At 37.4% G+C, this 7,473-nt stretch overlaps 1 protein-coding gene across 1 annotated transcript in view; it reads left to right on the top strand.

Moving 5' to 3' along the window:
- The window catches only part of NAALADL1 (N-acetylated alpha-linked acidic dipeptidase like 1), a 712,563-nt gene that overhangs the window by 522,821 nt on the left and 182,269 nt on the right, over window positions 1-7,473 (top strand). The window lies entirely within an intron of this gene.

Here is a 7,473-nt window from a genome sequence, read left to right as displayed (position 1 = left end):
GCAGCTCAATGCTTCCCACTCCCACTGGTAAGCAAGGTAACTTCCTCTCCCCCAAATAAGGCAAGGAAACAGTACACAGGAACTACAACCAAAGCCCAGGAATCAGCAACTCTGAAACTGGACTAAACTAGTAAAGCAGGAAAAACAAGAGATATTTTTTCTTTTTTTTTTTTTTTCACAAAACAGGCAGAAACAGGTACAGCAAACACTTATAAATGCTATGAATCAGCTACTACAGCTTACACAGAAGAATTTGCTACAAATACAGTCAAATAGTAACAAACAAGGATTCCAAGTGCAATATTAAGTTAAATGCAGTAAAAACAGCTTCAATGTAACAGAAAGGCAGGCAAAATACAGTTGCTAGGTATTCAGATGTGGAAAGCAACAAAAATATACTTAGTATCAAGAAAAGTCGCTTATTCAACTCTCTGCAGCCTGGATTACTCTGCTGGCCCACGTGGAGTCTGTGCTGAGTAGGTACAAGATGAAAATGCGCGTTTACCGCGTTTTATACCAGGGGGCTGGAAAACCTAGAAACTGGCCCAAAACGACCAATAAACTACTAGTTACTGGCTGAAACCTCACAAAACTGGACAAAGGCAGCTCAATGCTTCCCACTCCCACTGGTAAGCAAGGTAACTTCCTCTCCCCCAAATAAGGCAAGGAAACAGTACACAGGAACTACAACCAAAGCCCAGGAATCAGCAACTCTGAAACTGGACTAAACTAGTAAAGCAGGAAAAACAAGAGATATTTCTTCTTTTTTTTTTTTTTCACAAAACAGGCAGAAACAGGTACAGCAAACACTTATAAATGCTATGAATCAGCTACTACAGCTTACACAGAAGAATTTGCTACAAATACAGTCAAATAGTAACAAACAAGGATTCCAAGTGCAATATTAAGTTAAATGCAGTAAAACAGCTTCAATGTAACAGAAAGGCAGGCAAAATACAGTCGCTAGGTATTCAGATGTGGAAAGCAACAAAAATATACTTAGTATCAAGAAAAGTTGCTTATTCAGCTCTCTGCAGCCTGGATTACTCTGCTGGCCCACGTGGAGTCTGTGCTGAGTAGGTACAAGCTGAAAAATGCGCGTTTACCGCGTTTTATACCAGGGGGCTGGAAAAAGCTAGAAACTGGCCCAAAACGACCAATAAACTACTAGTTACTGGCTGAAACCTCACAAAACTGGACAAAGGCAGCTCAATGCTTCCCACTCCCACTGGTAAGCAAGGTAACTTCCTCTCCCCCAAATAAGGCAAGGAAACAGTACACAGGAACTACAACCAAAGCCCAGGAATCAGCAACTCTGAAACTGGACTAAACTAGTAAAGCAGGAAAAACAAGAGATATTTTTTTCTTTTTTCTTTTTTTTTCACAAAACAGGCAGAAACAGGTACAGCAAACACTTATAAATGCTATGAATCAGCTACTACAGCTTACACAGAAGAATTTGCTACAAATACAGTCAAATAGTAACAAACAAGGATTCCAAGTGCAATATTAAGTTAAATGCAGTAAAACAGCTTCAATGTAACAGAAAGGCAGGCGAAATACAGTCGCTAGGTATTCAGATGTGGAAAGCAACAAAAATATACTTAGTATCAAGAAAAGTCGCTTATTCAGCTCTCTGCAGCCTGGATTACTCTGCTGGCCCACGTGGAGTCTGTGCTGAGTAGGTACAAGCTGAAAATGCGTTTACGCTTTTATACCAGGGGGCTGGAAAAAGCTAGAAACTGGCCCAAAACGACCAATAAACTACTAGTTACTGGCTGAAACCTCACAAAACTGGACAAAAGGCAGCTCAATGCTTCCCACTCCCACTGGTAAGCAAGGTAACTTCCTCTCCCCCAAATAAGGCAAGGAAACAATACACAGGAACTACAACCAAAGCCCAGGAATCAGCAACTCTGAAACTGGACTAAACTAGTAAAGCAGGAAAAACAAGAGATATTTTTTTCTTTTTTTCTTTTGTCTTCTTCAAAGACAGACAAGAGGAAAACGTTTAATGGTGATTTAACAGTGTGAACTGCATATGTCACTGAGAAAACAAACACAAAAGTTTAGCTGGATGAGTGGATGCAATAGAAGTTTCCGTTGATAAGAACATTTCCTTCTTAGATAAGACTCCTAAATGGTATACTGCATAAAGGGCATTTAAACTAAATTTATCTCTAAGAAGGCCTGTCCTCCTCCATATGTGCATCAACCATCATTGAATAAGTTATTAGAAACAGATAAAGTTATTACAGTATGACTATATAAACAGGTATATTACAACTATGCATGCAGTTCAGGTTATAACAAAATACTCTTGATCCATCATCTTCTGAGTCACCATTTTCCATCATACAAAAATAAAGTGTATTATTATTGTTGTTGTTGTTTATTATCAGCATTATTATTAAATGGGTTAAAGCCGCTACACCTATCACCTATTTTGTGGCAGGGCATTCAAGGTATATATTCATACTGACTAGGGAAAATTTAACATCATAATTACTTTACATCGAATGGCTAGATGTTGCCAGTTTACATTTGTAATTAACTACTGATACATATTTAAAAATAATATTCTAAAAGTCTGATTTTATTCAGGCTGAAAGTCAGAGAGTTTAAATCACTATTGCATGTTAGTGTGTTAGAAGAGGAACTAGTTTTTAAGATCCAAATGTTTGTGTCTTTCGGCTTTTCCCGGTTAGGGGTCGCCACAGCAGAACTCCGGTCCGCTAATGATTGGCAGTTGATTTTTACGTACCAGCTTGCCAGGCCTGACGCACAACCTTCAACGAAGGTACGCCCATTCACGCACGTCTCCATGCAGAAGACGCTCTAGCTGAGAATCGAACCGGACAGCATCTTACTGTGAGGCGACAACGCTACCGTAGCATCAGATCCAAATGTAATGATGTCAAAAATGTTGGCAACGTTTCATTTTAAGAATAGAATTCATAGATGCGTTTATGTCTCTTTTCATAGCCCATACCTGAAATACATCACATTGTAGTTAAGCCATTACAGTTAACAGGCCACATATTATTTAGTTAAATTTACTGGAAAAGGCCCTGAAAAGAATAAGTGCATCTGCTGTTTGCCTTGCTTACTAATTCATTGATGATAGAGTGCAATCACCAGCTGATTAAATATGAGGCAGTGTAGGGAATGCCGAGATATATCATTAACAAATATCTGTGTATAATTGTTTCTGCATTTTACTAAACCATATTAAACAATACAGTAGAGATTGTTTCAGTGGGCACATTTTGCCTACTTAAAATGAAAGTATACATGCCATCTTCATAAGCACCAGCAAGATTAGTGATGACTGAAATTTAGGCGTGTAAACATCTTCAAATTTCTGAACTTCAGAGGAATAAAAATAAATAAGTAAGCAAATGAATAAATAAAACTGTTGCAGCAATAACTCTTTCACCCATAACTGGGAATGCAGAAACCTTTTTAAAACTGTGTTGTAGACATTTTGTTGAATGGAAAAACAAAACAACAAAGACTGGTATTTAACAAACCAGTGAACCGGATTAAAAAAATAATTCCAGATTTGTTTTACTGAAAAAGTAAACTGTTTTTAGTTTCTTTTTAGGAGTATACTTTTTTTAATTTAAAAGGGAAGACAGAAAAACATCATTTTGACATAAAAGCCTCTTTCTTTGATGTCTGAAATTAAGGAACTTCTGAGTGCTATTTACTGTGGTCCATATGACAACCTGCAAAAAACTCCATTTAAAAACAATTTACAAACCATCACTGAATGTCTCATATTGAAGAGGAGTAATGATGTCCATAGTTGTTAAGAATGCTGGATTATGGGGATTTTTGCTTTGTGAATACTATATATACATATGCATATGTATCATATGCTTCCCAATTTAAATATCTCCTTGACTGGGAATAATGCATTTCACTGAAAGCCATTTTGTTGGCTGAATTTCTAAACTGTGCATTCCATTAATTCTTTATTTGTCAAGCTGGACTGTAGTCAGCTTCTGTTTTTTTTTTTCTTGCTTATTTATTTTACATTTGTTTACCAGGAAAGTCCATCTGGACGCATGTCCTTTTTCAGCAGAGGCACAGGGAGAAAAGCTCCACAAGTCACAATAATAAAAGCATCCATAATACAAAATACATAATCATAAGGGATCAGTAGTACAGTAGAGGTAATTTACAACATATTACAGTACTAGTAAAACAGAGGATGGAACAAGTAAGACAAGTTAACTGCAGTCAGTCACAAATGAAACATATGCGCAATAACTTTGATTAGTAACTACAGATGATATTAGCATTCATGCATGTACAAAACATCTCATTTGAAAGGTTAAAATTAGTGCTATATTAAGCAGTTTTGAGAATATAAGGAGTTATCAGTAAGGAGGTAACATTGCAAGGAGATCAATAGACCAGGGAGACTGGTGAGTGTAGTTTGTATTATCCAGGTGAGGTACAGTTACAGAGCCATGGTTTATTAAGTTGATTTTTCAATGTTTTTTTAAAGAAGGGCAAGGAGGTAGTGGAGGATATGTCGAAAGGTAAAATATTCCAGATTTTAGGGATAAAATTTGAAAGAAGAGAATCACCTGCCTTGTTGTTGGCTTTAGATCTGTCAAGCAAGAATTTTTGACTAGAGCATAGGTTTCTATTACTAGAGTGTGGTTGTAACAAGTTTTGAAGTGCAGGAGTGTTATTGGGTTGGTATAGTAATTTATGGGCCACTGTAAGTTGGTTGTACAGTAAAATGTGAGGGAGCTCAAACCAATCTGCTTCAGGACCTTACAATGGTGTCACATGTTAGGGGAATTAGTTGCAAACTTAGCTATTTTGTTATAACACGATTCCAGTTTTGCTATGTCAGTTTTGTTGAGGTTAATGAAAATAGAAGAGCCATAGAGAAGTGTGGACAGGAGGTGAGTTTGGGCTATAGTGGACATAGTATCATTTGTAAGAAAGTGTTTGTTGCTGTAGAGAATGCCAAGTTTTTTATGCTCCTTTTTAATAGTCTGTGAGGTATGGATGTCAAACTTAAGGTTACTATCAATTTCAACACCCAGGAGCTTAGTTTGGACTGCTGTTGACATAACAGTTTTGTTTAGTGATGTTATTGTGAATGAGGGAGAGGGAACAGTGACTTTTGTGGGGTGGAATACCATAAGTTTAGTTTTGTTTGGATTAAGGACCAACTGAGAGTTTGTGATCCAGCCTTCTACTGCTGAAAAGGTATCTTGGATCTGAGATTGTAATAGTTCTAAGGTGGAGTTTCCACAAATTAGTGTGGAATTATCAGCGTATTGGATGATGGAGGCCTGTTGGGCGGCAGTATGGAGATCATTGGTGAAAAGAGAGAACAGGAGGATCCTTGAGGAACCCTAGGTTGAAAGGCAGAAGGGGAGATAGTTCTTGCTGCTGAGGACAGCTTGTTTACACTCTTGTAGGTAATTTTGGAAACATATGAGAGTGAACTGATTGAGATTTAAGGCAGCAAGGAGACCAAAATTAGTTTAGTATGTGAGACCATATCAAAAGCTTTAGAAAGGTCTAGGAATATTGCTGAGATGTACTTGCCATTAATCCGAGCTATAGTATGTTTAGCTGCAACATAGTGGAATACTGTGGAGGCTGCTGAGGATGCTTCAGCACTGCTGCTGTGAACAAGGACGGGTGTGGTAGATTTTGCTGCAGTTTACATGGATTTGCTATATTGTTATGATTGGATGTCATAGAGTGGTGTGGCTTGGGAGACTGGGCACCTGTTGCAGGAGCATGTGTCCCTGCTAGGTATAAATATAATTGATTCAAGGGTGGGAGGGAAATGGGGTATGGTAGAGGAGGGAAGCATGCCCAAACAGAGCGAGGGGTGCATGGAGCAGGAAGAGCCCACAACAGATACTAGAAGTGAGCAAAAAACACAATCAGTAAGGACTACAGGCAGGTATGTAGTTACAGGTTTGCACTTTAATTGCAAAGTATTCTTTTTTAGTACATTTGTGAAATTGAGTTTGTACATTGATTGCTGTTCTGTGGCCATGTAGTAAGTATATATAAGAAAGGGGAATGTGTGGTGGTGAACATTGCAAGGTGTAGAGTTATATATTCCTGTGTAAAAAATTAATTACATTATAATGGTACGCTAGTTAGCTCTCTGGACCTGCCATGTTTATCCCATATTAAAAAGATAACGGTTTTATTTTAGATCGGCAGCTATATGATAATCTGGGTAATCTTTGCAAATGAGTGAATTTGTACTGGTCAGCATTACAAATCTACTATCAGCAGTAATGGAGTGAAATAGTGTGCACATTCTCAAGTACCAAATGTCTTAACTCCTAAGGAATGCCAATGGACATCTGGGCATGTGTAGGAATCGAGCATTGTTTCTTACATTCTCATTCTTATACAACACTTCATGACGTGATTGATTTGTTGTACAGTATTTAGAAAAAAATACCTTGCACTAAAACCACAGTAGCTTTAAAAATAGACCAAGACTGCTGTGCATTGAGCCTTATCTGCTCCATGTACTACCAATTAGTGAAAAAGTAGAAAGTTTAGAAGTACAAACTGTTCTACTGAGTTTGAAAGCCAGTAAAGCATGTAGCAATGCCAAACAGACAGCAGGATTCCTCTCAGTTCCTAGTTTAACAGTTGTGGGCAAATTAAAAAATAATCAGAGCACAAAGGCTGAATATCAGTGACAGTTTTTAAATAATAATATAATGTACTTAAAAAGACTTTGCATCAACATCCATTTTCTACTCTAATATCTACTTTCAGTCTATAATTCTAATTTACAGAATGGCAAACATATGAGGCAAAATCAGGGATGTTATGTAAAGTCAGAGAGAACTGACAAATATGCAGGCAACAGCCACCCAAGATGGGTAACTGGAAACCAATAAATATTTCAGACTTAAAAGAAGTCAGAATAAAATGTTTAATGGCTTTCCAATGCTCTTCTGTTTTGGTTGCTGAATGCTGTTAATATTCTAGAGAGAGACTAGTGCTTAACAGCACTGAGGTCAGAAAGAGACTTAACAAGCTTGTCTTTTCATTAATTTTGATGTGTAAGCAAGGCTCTCCATAAACTACATTACTCTTCTGCTATAGACAGGCAGCAGTTTGAAGGGAAACAACAAAGGTTTAAGTGTTTCACATATTTGTGTTCGTAAAACAGAAGTGCTCAATTGCTTCACATATTTGTGCATGTGTCCACTTATTTAAAGCTGTAGCTACAGATATTAAACATTCTGTTGTGATGCATGAAAAGTACTTGAAAAAATATGCAATGCAGGAACTCACCCTTAGACACGAGGAATTACGAGAATGTCCTATTTGCCTGTTTTAATTCACCCTGCTTTGTATGCCAGATTAAAGTGAACCAAACTTTAATAGAGCAGAGTAATGTTATTTTCTTAAGAAACTACACCCAGTTGCATCCTTGATTTAATGTTGTGC

Source organism: Protopterus annectens, chromosome 6.part1, assembly GCF_019279795.1.
Source record: "Protopterus annectens isolate FY-2018-M chromosome 6.part1, PAN1.0, whole genome shotgun sequence".
NCBI lineage: Eukaryota > Metazoa > Chordata > Ceratodontiformes > Protopteridae > Protopterus > Protopterus annectens.
This window is presented reverse-complemented; position numbering and strand designations above follow the sequence as displayed.